The sequence below is a fragment of the Epinephelus fuscoguttatus genome, linkage group LG13, assembly GCF_011397635.1.
Source record: "Epinephelus fuscoguttatus linkage group LG13, E.fuscoguttatus.final_Chr_v1".
Lineage (NCBI taxonomy): Eukaryota > Metazoa > Chordata > Actinopteri > Perciformes > Serranidae > Epinephelus > Epinephelus fuscoguttatus.
Genome location: NC_064764.1, coordinates 17243616 through 17262700, shown reverse-complemented (window position 1 = coordinate 17262700; position 19085 = coordinate 17243616). Strand labels below are relative to the sequence as shown.

The 19085-nt window shown below is 41.0% G+C and overlaps 1 protein-coding gene across 9 annotated transcripts in view; it reads right to left on the bottom strand.

Annotated features, from left to right (window-relative positions):
- The window catches only part of map2 (microtubule-associated protein 2), a 134680-nt gene that overhangs the window by 81708 nt on the left and 33887 nt on the right, over positions 1-19085 (bottom strand). For all 9 annotated transcript variants that reach the window (XM_049593794.1, XM_049593796.1, XM_049593797.1 and 6 more), the window contains one exon: positions 13911-13963. The gene's annotated coding sequence lies outside the window, so the exon portion shown is untranslated. The remainder of the gene's footprint in view (positions 1-13910; positions 13964-19085) is intronic.

Below are 19085 nucleotides of genomic sequence, written 5' to 3'. Positions count from 1 at the left end.
GGTACACCCTGGACAGGTCACCAGACTATCACAGGGCTGACACATAGAGACGGACAACCATTCACACTCACATTCACACCTACGGGCAATTTAGAGTCACCAATTAACCTGCATGTCTTTGGACTGTGGGAGGAAGCCGGAGTACCTGAAGAAAACCCACGCTGACACTGGGAGAACATGTAAACTCCACACAGAGGGGCTCCCCCACCCCAGGTTTGGACCAGGAACCCTCTTGTACCACCGTGCCACCAGATTTATTTATCAGTCCACAAAACAGGCCAAACAATTTGTTTAAAACCACGCTACACCATGGTAGTGTCTACACAACATATAAAGATATTTTTGTAAACTGATAATTCAATCAATAATTTAAGCCCAGTTCAGACCAAAGATTTGCAACAAGACTAAACCATTTTAGAACATTGCAAAGAAAAGTTGCAGCGGTGTAAACTGGCCGGTCTGAGCTTGACTCAAGCCTGCCGATGGTGTCACCTGCTAATACACTGGTCAAACCCTCAGCGGCTGGTTGTAGAGCATAAAGCACGTCACCTGTTTCAACAGCCAGTCGGCTTGTAGCGATGTCTGCTGGTCAAGTCAAAATGACCTCAGATGTTTGCTTGCTGCGGCAGGTGCTCCGTCCCCACCAAGCCCTCTATTTGGTAATAATATACCTTGTTCAGATGGTCATTTCTGTTCGTCCCTACATACTGTAAAAGATAGCTTTCCTTTACATATTCCACAGAAACAGATAAAAAACCTACTCTTACACAAGAACTGTGTATCACTCTACAATCTCTGCTGAGCAAGATTCCAAGTATATTGGTATCTTAGTATTATTTTTTTCTTTTATCTTTTTATATTGAAAACAAACAATTGTCTTGCTCATAAGTGACAAATGTCTGATTGTTGTCTAATTTTACCGTTACCAATTTTACCTCCCAGAAGTGTTGAGCTGTGATTGCTTCCGAAATGAAGCCGTTTTCATTCATACCTCCACTGACCACATTTGAAAAGTGACTGCATATGAATATCAGCATAATTATTTACAATACAGGGGTTGTGAACTCTATTACTGCAAAACACACCGTGTGTAACCAAAGAGAAATGAGCAGAGTCAATAAAAGCCAGCTCAAATGCAATTAACAGTGGCATTGCTTGAAATGCAGCCAGTTATTATACTTTTTTAAAAGAAAAACTGACAGCGGGAAATGGAAATGGAGAATTACAGTTATTTCTCTTCCCCAAACTACCAACGCCGTCACTTTCCCTCTCCCACTGACTGACTTTTCCTGTAACTTTCAACTACAGATATTGCAGTGGTAGGACAGCTTGCTACCATCATACCACCATGTTCCTGAAGTACCAGCAAGGACCTTAATGTTAGAAAGAGGCTGCATCCATTCTGCTGTGAGTGATCATAGAGCTAACCTTCATACTGATAGATGTGCTGTATCTACAAAGAGGTGAAGTCTCTCTACTTCCTGTGGACCACCGTGGGTTTCGCTGAAGCTACGATGCCTGTGTGTTTCACACCGGGATGTACTGACACAAGCAACAGCTTTTGTTTCCTCTTTACCTTCCCAACTGATAAAAAGATTAAGTACATTCCAGTACATAGTATGTCAAATGCAGTATGCCAAAAATACCAGGAGTAAGTAAGAAAGCCAGCATGCTTTTCTAGCTATACTGACCCCGCAGCTATGATGTGTTACATCAACTGAGCGGCACACAGATGTCTACAATGCGAGATGAGAGATGTAGTTCACTGAGTGGTTTCACACAGAACTAAATGGTATTACAACAAACCTACGACCAGCTGCGATTTTCATGGCTTGCAAAGTTATCATTTGTGTACTTTATTGACACAATTCAAACAGGACCAAAAAAATATTTGTCTCCTGCCATTGACTACCTCGCATATTTTGAAATAAGGTCCTATGAGGGACACTGGAAACTCACCTCTCTATAAGAATACACACACACACACACACACACACACACACACACACACACACACACACTTACTAGAGAGAAAGAAAGTGCATGAGAGAAATTTGGATGCATCTTTCCAAGCTATGCAAGCTATGCTCTCCTCCCCAGGTGTGAAGGTCCTTTCTACTCATTTCTTATGCAACCCTGCACCTCTAACACACATACATAGCACATAACCCCCCCACCCCCCACACCTCCCACCCCACACACACAGACACACACACGCTCAGAAGAGACGAAAGTGCTTTGTTCTGTCTCCTGGGACTGCACATCCAGCAGCCACCTGTCAGCCCATATTTAATGCAGTCTGCAGGGGGGTGATGTGTGTGTGCGTATTTGTGTGTTTCAGGTGACCGAGCTCTTTCCTGCTTAGAAAATGCAAGGAGCTCATGTATTTGCAATGTGAGTGGACCAGTGCGAGGAGTTAAAATAAATGTGCTGATTCCTCAAGGCCTTTCAAAAGAAAAAGTTTCAAGCTTTGGATTATACCATAATGCTGTAAAATGGTTTCCCAGAAGATTTGATTCTGAATCATATGGTTATGTAAAGCTTAAATTTTTAATGAGTGTGTGCTTTGCAAGCTAAGGCCTTCACCTCATGCCTGTATGATGCTGCAATAAAACTCTCTTCTCAAGGCTGTCCTTCCAAGAAGAACAGTGGCATGAGCTGTTTCAGCACATTCCCATAAAATGACATACGTTTTTGCATTTGGCATAAACAAACATGGAGTTTGTATGGAGATGTTCTCCCCATGTCAGCGTGGGTTTTCTCCAGGTACTCCGGCTTCCTCCCACAGTCCAAAGACATGCAGATTGGGGATAGGTTAATTAGTGACTCTAAATTGTCCGTAGGTGTGAATGTGAATGGTTGTCTGTCTCTATGTGTCAGCCCTGTGATAGTCTGGTGACCTGTTCAGGGTGTACCCCGTCTCTCGTCCAATGTCAGCTGGGATAGGCTCCAGCCCCCCCTGCGACCCTCAAGAGGATGAAGCGGTTAGAAGATGAGTGAATGAATAAACAGACATGGAGTTTGTATGGAGATGTTCTCCCCATGTCAGCATGGGTTTTCTCCAGGTACTCCGGCTTCCTCCCACAGTCCAAAGACATGCAGGTTAATTAGTGACTCTAAATTGTCCATAGGTGTGAATGTGAATGTGAATGGTTGTCTGTCTCTACATGTCAGCCCTGTGATAGTCTGGTGACCTGTCCAGGGTGTACCCTGCCTCTCGCCCAATGTCAGCTGGGATAGGCTCCAACCCCCCCTGCGACCCTCAAGAGGATAAGCAGTTAGAAAATGGATGGATGGATGAACAAACATATTTAGCTGTTTAATTTGGAGGACTTGTTGTTCGCAAAATGTATGTATGTATGGATGGATGGATGACGGGTTTAAACCATGCTGTTTTTAAGGGCAGATGACATCACCCACATTTTTGGAAAAGATACATGCAGTGCTTCTAAAGATGAAAAGAAACTAACAACAGAAAGCAAAACAAAAAAACCTGAGTCACCTCAGAGCGAGGAGATGAGATTTTCCCCCAAGTAATTACTGCATGCATGGAACTTCTAGTTCAATAAGTCAGTAATCCGCCCATTCATTTAAAGCTTTTCCTTACCATGTCCGTGTGACAGCCTGCAAAAAGCAATACCAAAATGTAATTGATACCTAAAATGAAAAATCTGTGCTATTCAATAGAATTTCTCCCAGAGTTTAAGCTGGGCAAAGTGATTATTCTTCTCTATTAGCCTCTCATTTATCAGCCCTCTCCTCATTAACCTGCTCTCCCTCAGAATAACTGAGTGCTGCGATCTACCGGAAATGTATGAGAGTGTGTGTGTGTGTGTGTGTGTGTCCTTGAGTGTGTGTATGTGAATGTACGCACAGTTCGAACTTTAAGCTTCAATTATTAAGGAAAATGAAACAAAGCAGCCAGACATTGTCTCTGGGTTTTAATGTGCATCATCACAACATCTGTGCAAGCAAGACACTGTCTTTGGTAAGTTTTATGTGCAAGATACAAATACAATAGTTTTAAGAGAGGAGATTGTTCCTTACTTTTGTGTACTTGTACTTTTGTGTTTTAATTGCATTGGGTACAGTAGAATCTGAGTTTCAAAACCATTTGCCATCTCATTTACACCAGTTGGCATTTTTGGCTGAAGTGTGTTGAGGGGTGACAGAGTACACTCCTCAAGTACACTTTCTTGTTTCTGGCTGAAATCTTGTGTAACTAATGAAGTGAATAAAAGAACTGTTGCACAATTTGAGCAGGGCATGAGTTTGCTGTGCGCACTGTCAGTAGGAACTGCTGAGTGTCTGTATGTTAAGGCAAATTCCACTCCGGCTCAATACAGTGCTATTCAACTTAAGTTTCATTACGTCAGTCCATCAAACTTGGACAATGCAGTCCAACAATGAGACCTAACTGTCTGCAATTCAGAGCCCAATATTCAATCCATATATTCTCACATTGTAATCTGAGCTATTGTTCATGACCCGGTCTTAAAAAAGCACAAGTGGAGTACAAATATAATAGAGGAAGTGACGGTTATAAAAGGCTCTATTATTATTCCTCTTCTCCAAGTTCTAGTAACTACTGTCAGTGAAGTGTGAATGAAAAGACCTATTATGAGAGACAGTTTAACTGTAGTGTGTCCAACTCACACCAAGAACAGAATTTCTGTTATTGGCCAGTGTCTCTAAATTCAAACATTTTCTTGTAGAAAAGTGTTCAAATGTAGATCATTCAATTTTTATAAAACCTTGATAAACATGAAAGATACCACTCTCATGTCTGTCCACTAAACAGGGTAAGGGAACAATTTAGATTTATGATAATACCTCAATACCAGATCTGAAGATGGCACCTATTCATTCCGATGGAGTTGCTAACTCGCAGGCTAAACATTTTCAGCTAAAATTTTTTGGTTGGTTTACTTGCATGGTATGCAATCTGCTGAATATGCGCAGTATTATTAGAGTATTAGAGTTCCTGCCTGGCTCGTAGACTTCACATTGTGATGACGTCACAGTATTTTAAATTGCTTCTCGGCTCCAGGTTTTACAAAAGTAAAAGTTTTACAAAAATAAAACCTCTATGGATCAAAAAGAGTTTTATTTCTAAAGCTTGGAAATTTAGGCAATCTAGACTAAAATATACATGCAAGTATGACAGCATACAGAATATACAGTTTGTGTTTTCCTATAATTTTTGTATTTGGAATCACAGCTGTGTACATAGAAATTAATAGTCTATAGCCTTGTAGGCTGTTTGTGCATCTATTGATGAAGGGCACTACATTGATATCAGAATACGGACCCTCCATTTAGTTCATCTAAATGTCACTATATTTTAACACTACTTACTTGTACATGTTTTCCAGTGTAATGTTATGATGGTCAGTTTCGGAAATTTATTGTCAGTTAGGTAAAAATCAGCTGCAGGAAGTCTAGTCCCTTTTGCAGCCATGCGAGCAGGACAAATACGTAAAATTTAAGTGGATTTTCGTACATGGATGATAAAATAATAATAATAATGACACTAGTAATCCTTTCTGTTTGAAGTTACAATTAGGTTTCCTGTAGGTTTAACTTTATTGTGAAGGCAAAAATGAGTGCTTTGTCTCAAATCAGAAACTTCTGTACTTATTCTTGCTATTTTGAGTGTATAGGTGTGTTTACGCTGAGAAGTATGGCAAAATGCAGTGCAATCATAACAGTCAAAAAGTTGAGTGTGGAGGGTTGGACACTTCTAACCTTCAATGGTGTAGCTGAAGGGACAGGACAACAAACACATTTCAAATTTGTAGAATGTTGGTGGACTAAGTGAACAGTGAAGCATTGTACAAATACACATGTATTTTTCGCTGCTACTACACTATTCTCAGATATTAGCCATCAGGTTATCGGGTTAATTCTGTAATAATTTGGTACCACAAACAATAACACAAGCGCTAACATTAGCTTTGAAGCTAGCTAAAAGCCACACATTTTATAATCATGCACTGATGTTACATGTGTTGTGGCAAAAACTATACGGTCTAGGGGCATAGCTACGTTTGGTGTTTCTGCATATTAAAAGGTCATCTTCACCGAAGATTTTAGTACCAGATTTATGGTCAGATGTTTGACAAGTTGTGAATATTCGCAAAATGCAGCAGCTATTATTAATGCATTAGCATCAGCCTCAGACATTTATAATGTGCCAAAATGCACGTTCATTTAAATACAATGAACAAGTAGGCCTAAATACAGAAGAAGACAAGGGGGCAAACGAGCAGATATAGCAAACATATTTTGATGAGTGACAGTTGTTCGTCCAATGAGCACAAGTAGAAAAGTTGTGGAATCTTGTGACCATTACTTTCATGAAGTGCCCAACAGCCATTTTAATTTGAGACAACACTACCCTGTAAAATTTTGCACACTAGACAAGTAACAACACAGTGTATACAGAATGCTGCATGTTAGTGTACTAATGGAAGTATCAGATTTGAGATAGGTTACTAAACAACTGTTTAGGTTACAGTTTTGTCAGCTTATCCGAAAAGTGAGAAGACGACCCAGTGTGAGCCGACGAGAAAGCCCATCTAACAAACAACACTGCATGTGTGTGTGTGACACGAGGCGTGAGGCACCACCCCCTAGTGAAACATCAAGTTTCAAGGGAGTCTCAAAATAAGTATGTACTTTGTTCCTTAACAAATCTGATCAGGGGTGAAAAGACATAATGTTTTCAGATCACAGGATGTAAGCCTTAGTCTACAAGAACTGAGCTCTTTTGGGATTTTAGGATTGAAAAAGGCTTTTCTATGGCTTTCAGGTATAAACTGTTGCTCCCTGTGAAAAATACCTGTTGCACCCATTACTGTTGTTTTTAATACAGTCTTATCTATAAAGCTCAGTCCTGATGGAGACAAAGATACACATCTGCAAATATTGTATGCAGAAAAAAAACCCACATTTTTATGTATGTTTATTTCATAACCATTCTTGTTAGTATGTATGACAACAAAGAGAGCAAAGGACACTGGGAGGCAGCTGGGTAGCTGAGTGAGATGAAAATGAAACCAGAGACAAAGAGATGAAAACAGATGCAGAGAAGAGGTGGTCAAGAAGAGAGAGAAGGAAAGAAAATGAAAGTCTAGCCTGAGGAGTCGGGGAGGGGGGAGCCTGGGCCATTACATCACTGCTGCAGTGGCTGACAACATGAACGTTACTAACACTCCCTCTCTCTCTACAGTCTACAGTAAATGGCACTGAACAACATACGCTTATTATGACTGTCTCACTCTCTTTCGCTTTAGTAATGTGACTGTAAATCAGAAATACCATTAAAAATTAACACTATCACAGCCACAGAGACAATAGAAGAAGTCACATGAATCATAATAAGGACCTCATGCACAAAAAGGTTATTATTATTGTAGGAATATTATTATTCTGATGCTATTAAAAAGAATGTAAAGTAGGGCTGCCCCCTCGAAGTTGGACATTTGAATCATCAGTCAGAGGCCCGTCAGTCAACTGAGATTGCCTCAAGTAATATGCCAGTCAGTGTGCCATGCTCTGTACGTGAACGCTCGTCACTTTCACGCTACTCTTTAGTAGTGGCTGCGTTCACGGAGTGAGCTGCCCGGTGGACGGGAAGCTTTGCGCCGCAAGGCTCCGAAATAACGTTATCCTCTGCCTTTTGCTTAGAAGTGGTGTATTTACAGCTCACAGCAACTTGATTTGATAGAGTCCTTGGATTTTGTTTGATATTGTTATTGTTGGCAATAAATGTTGTTTTACATTTCCGATCCGTTGTTAGCGCAGTTAGCTTGTTTATTACATTAAGTGATATGAGTGTTACCCTGAAAGTCCCGCTTAACTCTATGGAAAACAAGGAATGAATAGTCAAATATTCCCATTGAAAAGCTAGATCTGATTCAACTGACATATTTCTAGGTACAGCCCTAATGTAAAGTCACTAATCTTACAAGATATGCTTTAAGTCCTCATAGGAATTTTAAAAGAATATCATCAGAGATTCGAAATGATATATTGAGTGAACTAGTGCTCATGATTTGTGTTTATATTTTAATAATTCAGAGCTTGTTGATAGCATTTCTCACCCTTATACTGCCTACATTTTTAATGCAGCCCTGTTGAATAATATAACACATGTGCTGACACTTTCATGACACAAATAACATAATCAATAACACATGTCATATTTCGGCTGTTTTGCCTGCACTCAGGAATAAATTAAGTTCAATAAAACACTAAAAACAAGATGAAGGGTTTTTATTTCAAGCACGCTGGGAAAAGTGTCTCTGCAAAAATGTATGTCCAGGACCTTAGGATAATATACACCCCAGTTCAGATCAAGGAGTCGCAACAAGACAAGTTAAAACTTGCAACTACTTGCAATGCACTGCTCTGCAATGTTCTGAGACCTGCCAGTTTACATCGATGTGACTAGATGAGACAATATATCACCACTCCATAGCAACAAATTTGTACTTCTGTTTTAACTTCTGGCTTTTTAGTAGCTGTATATAATATGCAGCATCTTAAAATATGAATGAGGACGGTGATAGTGGGATACTAACTACAGCTGCATTAAACTGAATTTAAAAAATACAGTAATTTAAAGAACAGCACTTAGTGTTTGTTAAAATAATCCTGTTCTTATTTGAGTAAATTTTAAGGCTTTTGTCGTACAGACATGACTGCTCCTCAAACAAATTGATATGGTGATCCTCTCATTCCTCTGTCCAAAACTGACATGATCAGCTGACTTTGCTGAAAGCTGATTGGCTGTTGAAATACACCCACCAGCCACTTTATTATGTACAGGCTGCTAGTACCAGGTTGGACCCCTTTTCCCTTTAGAACTGCCTTAATTCTTTGTGCCATAGATTCAACAAGGTGCTGGAAACATTCTTTACAGATTTTGGTCCATATTGACATGATAGCATCACACAGTTGCTGCAGATTTGTCAGCTGCACATCCATGATGTGAATCTCCTGTCCCACCACATCCCAAAGGTGCTCTATTGGATTGAGATCTGGTGACTGTGGATGCCATTGGAGTACAGTGAACTCATTGTCATGTTCAAGAAACCAGTTTGAGATGATTTGAACTTTGTGATATGGTGTGTTATCCTGCTGGAAGTAGTCATCAGAAGATGGGTACACTGTGGTCATAAAGGGATGGACACGGTCAGCAACAATACTCAGGTAGGCTGTGGTGTTTAAACCATGCTCAGTTGGTACTAAGGGGCCCAAAGTGTGCCAAGAAAATATCCCCCACACCATTACACACCCACCACCAGCCTGAACCGTTGATGCAAGGTAGGTGGACACAGGCCAGTTTACACCATCACAACATTTCCCTGTTTAAAGACAGTTTTGTCTTGTCATAAATCTTTGGTCTAATCTGGGCTTACAAGGCTGATGTTTTACATTTAGTGAGTGATTATTTTTGCGTAGATGATCCTTGATATTCATAAAAAGTACTGCAAAGTATATGAAATGTACAAATGACATATATCCTCTCTATCTGCAGTGGGATGTAATTTGTCATGGGTCTAATAGCTGGTACAAGAACTGGACAAATAGCTAGGATGTAAACAAAGTGAGATGTCCCCAGGTCAGGACCACCTGCCTTTTTGGTTCAGCCACCTGTGTGATGGAGAGGTAAGGAGAAAAGGAGAGAAGAGAGGCTAAACAAACAAGAGAAGGTCAAACAGACCTGCTGGGAAATGCCACTTACGTTTTCCATCATGAAGACAGCGGGGGAGAGAGGGACTTAGGGAAGGCTTACATGTTTCCACATCAGTTACTTTAACTGTGTTTGAATGTACAGGTTGTTTGTGAAAACTGACAGCACCCTGCTAGGCCATACCGAATGTGTGTGTGTGTGTGTGTGTGTGTGTGTGTGTGTGTGTGTGTGTGTGTGTGTGTGTGTGTGTGTTCAAAAGGGAGGGAGCTAGAGTAAAGTACGTAAAGAAGCTGAATGATCGATATCTAATGTAGAGTTAAGAATATTTACGAGACAGGTGTATGAAAAACTGCCAGTGAATACTGTCACCTGCAGTCAGTTCGTACCATCTAAAATGTAAATTAAATATAATTTAAGTCTCACTGATGTGTTGACAGTGATGATGAAACTGTTTAGAGCAGAGCTTCTCCACATTTCTTGCAGAGAAGACTGTTTTTATATCGACAATGTTGTTGTGCAGCAGCCAGTGCCTATGGGTGTGTGTGTGTATGTGTGTGTGCAGGTGGGGGAGATAATTTAAACCAAGCATTTGTATGTTATAAAACCTTTGTTAGGCCTTTTATCTCCCCTACCTCCTCGAAAGAAACTCCTCAGTGGTCAAGTTTTTTTAATTAATTATTTATCATTTTATTTATTTAACTTTATTTACGGATGCTAGCTAGTTTTATCAGTAATAAGAACACAGCCATGCAGATTGAGTAGCTAAGGCGGTGATTATGGACAGATGACCCATAACTTGTGTCCTGATGACACAATACTTTAAGTGAAGGTAAATTCAAGTTCAAGGTAATTGCTGTACAAATTGCATATTAAATACTGTAATTATATTGCAATTTTTGTTTTTTTGCTGAATCATATTACAGAAACCAATGCCTCAGAACACCACCGCAATAGTGGTACCTGGGTCACACAGCAGCAGAGCAGTTTCACATCATATTAATTGATCAGAGAGTAATGTCATGAATTCTTGTTTATTTCTCCATGCTGTTCATTACTAATGCAGTGCCCATTCAAAACTTGCCTGTTCAGGATGGGCCAATTGCTGCTTGCCGCTTTTTCAAGAACCACTCATCCAACAACTTGGAACAAAAGCCTTTATACCAAAAGTTACACCACTGATGTTTGAGTTTGCTACAGCAGGGCGTCCCACACATTCAATTATGTGTGTCGGGCTGCCACGATTAAAGCATCTGCTGCCACATTTAGATTTTCTGTTTTTGCAGCTGGACTGTTCATTAGGTGACTTGTTGGAATATATATACAGTATATATACCGATTGATTATCCAGTGTAGAGGGCTGCATTGGGATTGGGTCCCGCCGGGTCCCGTGGGACCCAACCCAAATCTTGCGGGAGCAGGCGGTTTGAACTTTGCTGCGGGCGGGAACAGGTGGCTAAAAAAACCACTGCGGGATCGGGATGTAGCCTATAGCGACAGGATGGAGTTAACAAATGTTGTGGAAAAGAAGCTCAAACAAGGTCTGAAGGTGCACTGAGCCCGCTACTTCCCAGCGCTCTCAAAGCTGGCGCGTTTCATCTTCAGTATCCCCGCATCCAGTGCACCTTCAGAGCGGGCCTTTAGTGTCTGTGGGCACATCTTGGAAGAGAGACGCACGGGATTGGGACCGCAGTCGGTCAGCAACATTCTCTTCCTCCACAGCAATATTATGGCCAAGTGATTCATTTGTTAAATTCATTTGTTTCATTCATTAACTTTGTTTATTTTATGTTATTTATTAGTGTTATTTGAGCCACTCACAGCCTACTCTCGTTGCTATTTGTTGATTACATAAAGAGGCGTGATGATGCCGGTGTTATTGAGCATAGGCTTTATCTTTATCTCATTAATGTTTCTTATTCAGGTCTCTCTTAGAAAAGAGACCTTAACCTCAATCACTGCGTGATAGAGGTAGAAAGGTAGAAAAATAAATAAAATACAGAGGAGGAGAAAAGAATATGAAACAGCCTTTATTTCATTAAAAACTAAATGAAAACAATGAAATAGGCATAGCTGTCAAGTCTCCCATTTTGGCCGGGAAACTACCATACTACCATATTATAATATAATTAAAAAAAACAAACAAACATTCCTCTGCCTCTCCAAACTGAACTCTGTCACTAGCCTCGTGACAACCGCCACCTGCAGTAGCCTGGGTGCTCATTTCCACGTCAAGTTAGTTGAGTGGGCACTGGGGCGCCCCTATTATCACATTTCCAGCAGCAGCAGAAAGGAAAGGCAAATCCTGGCGGTTGTGAGTTGAACAGGGGTCACAGACAGGAATACAGCGGAGGCTCATAGTGCTCTGCGGCACAAGATAACGGCTTACTGGTGACAGAGAAGTCCAACTCCAGGTCCAGTAATTTTCTCTTTCGTTGGTGTCATGACTGCCGAGTAGTACCTGGACAGCCGAGCCGTGGCGGCACACAGGTATGTGATTTGTCACAGGAGAAACGAGCCGTTCACATTTCTCTTTGTGTCAGGTAACGGTCCACAAACCTCACCGCACTTTAGGGATTGTTCTCAACTTATCAGAGGAGGAGGGTGGCTGGTTGATTTTTATTTTATTTTTTTATTTTATTATGGGCGAGGGATGGTTCGCTGGAAAATTTCCCTTATTTTCAAATCCAAAACTTGACAGGTATGGAAATAGGAGGGCTATTCCTGGCCAGTGCGTCAACAGACATGCAGGCCAGGGAAACGAAACAAACAACCCCATGAATCTCTTTATTAATAGCCTATAAAATGACGTGTTTTCTCCTGCGGGACGGGAGAAGACACAAAATCAATCTATCTCTATTATTGCGCAGGCATAAATTCTCAGAGTTTTGCCGGAGCGGGCGGTAGTGGACATACACATTGTGGGAGCAGGCAGGAGTGTAACACACACGTTGTGGTTGCGGGCGGTAATGGTCAGAAATTCAGCGGGAGCGGGCAGGAGCGGGATGAAGAAAACAGTCCCGCGCAGGGCTCTAATCCAATGCTCAATAGCAGGATGCCACAGATGGATCAGCAGAATGGCAGACACAGTGAAAGTGAAATTGACCCTGTAGTGTACTGGATCTAAAGTTTGCTTTCACTCACAGCAGCTACTCCTCTTATCCCTCGATCTGGTCTGATCAGCTCTGCTGGGAGCAGCTACTGACTGTTTTATACATCTTTTGGAACCTTTAACTTAGTTACCCTTTTAAATAAAATGTTTATAGGTATAATGTTTATCTTCAACACCAGGACACAGTTGTCCATGATGGCCTTTCACTGGATACAACATCTATATACATTCCTCTCCAAAGAGGATTACCTGCACCCATTTTGACATAAAAGCAGGCCATATGAATGAGGGGCTGCAGTAAGTTCAGCTGATTCAAATGATACTTGTTTGATGTTGATGTGTGATGTCAGTGCCCTACACGTAGCCATTATTCACCAACCCAGCCTGATTGTGCTGCTTTAACCAAGGGATCAAAAGGCAAAAGATCTTAAGTTGGTGAGTCCATCTTCTTCTGGATGGGGTGCTGGGTGATTTGTACTTCACCCTTTTAATTTGTCACTTCCAATTGGCCGAGAGTTGACCAGACTCGACATCAGAAATTAATTTGGACAAACAGAGTGAATCTACTGTGTCTCAATTAGCAGGGATAATAAGGCTTTTCTTTTCACTCTGCACCTGAGCCACGTGAAAGTGAAACTGTCTGGGAGTGTCTAGACATGTACACACACACACACACACACACACACACACACACACACAAACACACCTCTAATAAAGCCTGTTGTTTTCACACATATACACTCAACAAAAATGACTTGACCGATTAAAAAAAAAAGCATATGCTTGGAGTCTTGGATGATTGATGGTGACATACAAAAAAAAAAAAAAATTATGCACAAAAACACATATTCCCCAGCATGGAATGACAAGGTGACAGAGATGGACGGAGCAGGAGGTGAGACAAAGGAAAGATGCATCTTTTCCCCCCCCCTACAGTGAAATTACAATTGAGTCTATATGAAATCAGCACAGTGACGCAGCATCTTTGCAGCAGCACCCAAAAGCATATGCAGGATGGAGAGACAGGGGGAGAGAAAGAGACAGGGGGTGAGGTGACAAAACAAAGAGAGAGAGAGAGGGATATATCAAGAGACTCACCTGGCTAGATGGGATGTTGTCTGTGGCTCAGAGGAAAGGCTAACATCCAAGACCTGAAGGCAAGAACAGTAGTGAGGGGGAGACAGAGAGAGAGAGAAGGAGGGAGAGATTAGATTTGGCTGCCAGTACTTTGGGAGTGCAGTGGCAGGTGGCACCTTGGTTTAACACACACACATACACACACACACAAACACACACCTTCGCTATATCTTTGAGACAGATGGAGAGAAAGGAGGCAGTGGCAGAGGTGAGAAAGTAGTAAGAAGCAGCTGAGGTGGGAGAGTATGACTGAGAGTGGCTTCCAATCAGTTGTGGATCTAAAGGAAGCCCTGTGCTTTCACCCTGCAGGGAGTAACACAGTGCACAGGAGGGACATAGAGAAAGAGATAAAGTGACAGCAAGAAAGGGAGAGCTTATCAATGTATGTGTGTGTGTGCATGCGTGTGGTTGTTGATGCCTCCCTCCGGCTGACAAAAACACACACAGTAGAAAGCCTTAAAAAGGGTAAACAACACCATGTAGCTCCATTTAACAGATACACAAGCGCAGACACAACCTAGTTGGCTTTAGTCCGACAGCCACAGTCTGAACATACTGATACACGTAGACACAGTGGGCTACTGTGGGTATCTCAGCAAGAGGGCGATGGGTTCAGGTCAATGTGAATGGCACTGAAGTTGTAATCGACTATATAAATCATCCCTGTCAAAATACTGAGCAGCGGACATTTCCAGTATTCTCTTCTATGATCAATTTGGACAGCAAAGTTTTTCTTATTTAATCCCAGAGAGTTAGGATATGATAGTCACACACCAGGGAAAGCTGGGGTCGCTTTAACATTTCCTGAATCTCTCCATACACCTCAGGGGTATTGCTGCCTGGTGCCAAAAACCACCCAAACTGACAAACAAATGACCAAACTCATTGTGGAAGTGCAGCATCATACCTTTGGAAAAACCTCATCCTGTATGCTTGTAATCTCATTCACCAAGTCAGCATACAACGTCTGTGACCATGGACACAACAAATGTAGACAAAGTCGCCAGAATATGTTGACATTGTAGGTTTCTGTCAACCACACGTTACATTTGTGTTTCTCATCAGGAGGTGGAGGGGGTGGTGGATGGCATGACACCTAGTAAATAAGGAGGGGGAAGGGATGGTGGATGGCATGACACCTAGTAAATAAGGAGGGGGAAGGGATGGTGGATGGCATGACACCTAGAAAATGAGGAGGGGGAAGGGATGGTGGACGGCATGACACCTAGAAAATGAGGAGGGGGAAGGGATGGTGGATGGTGCGACACCTCAGCGAGACAGCTGTCAAGCAGCAGCAGACCAATGATCAAGACCAACAAACAACAAAGCTAGTGTTTTTTAACAAGAAATCCAGACATTTCCAGCCATGTTTGGGCCAACCAAACTGTATATTTCAACCAAAAACACAATGTAGTCCTAGCTTTAACCACACTAACAACACTAAAAAACTAAAAACTGAAATGTAAAGAAATATAACATCAACATAACCACTACACATGAAACATGCAAATTTCACATATGAAATGTACAAATATAACATATCCATGGTTTGCCAACATGTTAAATGCCAACATTTATTCTGGCAATACGGTTAAGTAACCTCGTTACTGCCATAACGCAGTGGCAGTGCACAGGGACTCAAGATACAAGAAAAAAAATGTTATCACAAACAACCAATGTTTGTATGTCTCTGAAAGGCAATGACGCAGTGGCAGTGCACAGGGACTCAAGATACAAGAAAAAAAATGTTATCACAAACAACCAATGTTTGTATGTCTCTGAAAGGCAATGACAATCATATTTTGAGACAACATGATACAGCACTGCATAGGCTTAACAAGGAGGTGGCTGAATGGCATGCAGACAAAGTGCAGGACCTGGACACCTGACGTTTGGGTTCATGTCCAGACTCCTGTCTTAGGTTGAGGCAACAAAGGCACTCTGGTTGAGATGTCATTAAAAAAGGTGCTAAAAAAAATCTGTAGTCACTGCAAGTGGATAATGAATTGCAACATTGCCTATTTTGGCAGGAAACAATTGTGGTCAGTTAACATTTTGCTCAAACGTTCAGTATCAACATTTTTGCGACTTGCCAGATATGTTCATTAGCAACGTTGTCTTATTATGTGGACAGTAATCTCTCAAGACAGATTCTGCAATTTACATTGTTTTTTTTACCGATGGATTTCCAGATTGTATGGACAGCAAATATAATTGTCCCTCATAAGGTATTTTCAAATTAGTGGCATGTAAATGTAATTTCTTAGGAGACAAGGCTGTCACAAATGTGTTTTTAGCATGTCCTCAGATATGGAATTAATGATCCTCATCCTTGGTTCATTCAGAGCACCTTGGAGATCAACATCCAATAAATATACAAGGATGTCATCAGCTGCAATTGGTGCAGATGCCATCCCCACACCCAAACTGGTCCCGGCTGTGCCATTATGAATATAACAAAGGAGGAAAGAGAAGGCACAATTTGAATCCAAAATCCCTAAATGTGGTAAACATAGAACAAGTGTGGTGTTTTTTTTTTATACCTGTAGTACCTCACTTAGGAAAAAAAACAGCTTTTTGCACAAAGCACATCCAAGCAGAATTTGAAGAATTCTATATGAACTCACAATTATCCTTAAAAGCCTAAAAAGCTCATGTAGTCTTTCACAACTAGAACAGAATCAGGGTTCCACCTCCTAGAGCTCTGACAGTCTGTTGCAAGCTCCTGTCCAACACCTTTTGGCAAAAGCTGATTCCAAACAAGACAAAAGTGTCATTCCACAATAGCTGTAACTCACAGCCTCAGCTCACAAGTCTCTGGTTGGCTGCACAGACCTGATGCACAATGTGGGCTTCTGTACATTCAAAGAATGTGAGGTAGCTTATTCATAATAGCATTGCTACACATAAACTACAAAAAGTAGCAATAAAAGTAACTCTTAAAGCCTTTAAGACCTTTAAGTTAAAGGTCTTGGGAACTAAAGTGTGCTTTCTTTACAGATTAGGTGATTTAATACATTTCTGCATTTGCATATGTCTCTTCAGACATATGAGATAATGAGTAAATCAACAAAATATAAAAGTAGAATTACCGAAATATGAATTTGTATGCCTCCACAAACCAGTCCACATGCAACTAGTGGACACTGAGACTGAGGAAAAAACTTACTTAGCTATAAACTGATGTATCAAAAGAGTATAAAATGCTGTGCAGTGTCATTGTGTCTGATATGTCTCCAAACTGGACTTCCTGCAGTGTCTTCTCACTGCTACCTGTATCCACATGCCCACACAACCAACAGTACCTTTTTAAAGTAGAACTATTTTTAATCTGAACACAATATGTGGTCTACTTTTCCAATTAAGCTGAATCTTGTACCCCTGAGGAGTGAGGGCAATAGGATTAGAAGAAATGCCACATAGCACCAGCAGGGGGGGAGCACATAAAAAAGACAAAAAGACAATTTGGGTCTCGCCACTGGTGTAAACAACCGTAAAACCTGAATTAATAACATACCTGTTCTGTCACATGGACTTACCCAGACAACTGAAACATGTGTACAAGGTCTTCAACTTAGACATACAGGGAGAGACAGAGGGTCAAGAGGTAATGAAAAGATGGAAGAAGGCAGGTTTTTCCATTAGTGTTCTATCGATAAATTGTCTGCAACTATTCAACTATCAATCAATGAATTAAAAATGGAAATTCTTGCAAGCTGAAACCTGAAATTGTTCAACTGTCAAAAACACAAGGCAGACGTTTTGGCATTACTTGCCTTCATAATGCAAACGTCTCAATGTACAGTCAAATAGCAAGTAAGGCTGCCTGTGCTCATTTCACAGCTTCATCAGACTAATTTCACTCTGTCTTTTCAAGATAAAGACAGCTTTTCAGGAACACAACGGTTCCTAAGGCTTTGCACCATAATCGCACAGTGTCTGTCTGAATTTCCATCATAATTTAAAATGTCTTGAAATCAGTAACCTTTTACCCTCAATGTGAAATGGTTCCAACAAGCAAATTTTCTCAAGAATAGAATTTCATGCTGGGAATTGTCTTGTTTCCAAAGGCTTTGTTTGAAAAAGGAACAAAAGATTTGTACAAAACCTTCACAACTGAGTTAAATGTCTTGCTGTTGTAAGGCAACACTACTTGTATATGAACAGGACCAACACCTCGTGCTCCCCGTGAGCTTATAGCAAACAGTGCATGTGTATACTGTAACTTGGTTGCCCTTTGCAGTCCACTCCTGATAGATGCCTTCAGAGACCTCAGCAGGCTGTCCTGCTCAGCTTCCTGTCTGCCCTGCTGTTTTTAACAAGAACTATTCTTTATCTGATCAAATGGTGTTTGACAAAGACGCTGGATTCCAAACATGACATGACATGATTAACCCCTGAACCTGGTTAATGTGTCAAAGAAATCAGATGTGCTGTATAAAAACACCTTTCTTTCCCCCAGTGGACAGTGCCAAATAGGTGAATAGATACAACCAGGTGACATTGGATCTGCAGTCATGCTGTGATGACACAGGTGGTAAATGAAGTAGAACAGGAACTGCATTCTGTTGACATGAATACACCTATAAATACATTTGAAAGTATTAGAAAGTCCCCTCAGAAAGTCCCCATAGAGCATTTCTTTTGAACCACATTCATACTGTATATTTCCAATACAGTGAAGCAACCGGTGGTACCATTACACTCCTTGCACACATTGCTCCATTATTTTTACTGTTTGTGTTGCCCCAGCCCTGAAACCCTTGCTTGACGGAATTTGACAGAACAGCCAAAACAAAGCAGAAAGGTTAATCCTTGCTGTATCCGGGCATCTCTGCCTTTATGACCCAGTAGCAGATGGTTAGAAAATTTAGAAGCTGGGTCTGTGGTGACCAAGCTGGGCTGTCATGTTGGTCAAGTATTTATGTGGCCACGAGAACAGGGATACATTTGAGAGGGAATCGGTGAAAAAAAGAAGAAGAAAGCATATATTTATTTTATGATGGTGCTTCTCTTGTTCACTTAACTTGCAGCTGATGGTCTGGTTTCAATGCAGCGTTTAGAAAAATCCAGTGGAATCTGACGAGTGAAGTTTTATTTTTCTGTACATGATTCACCTATTTCACTGATTTTACC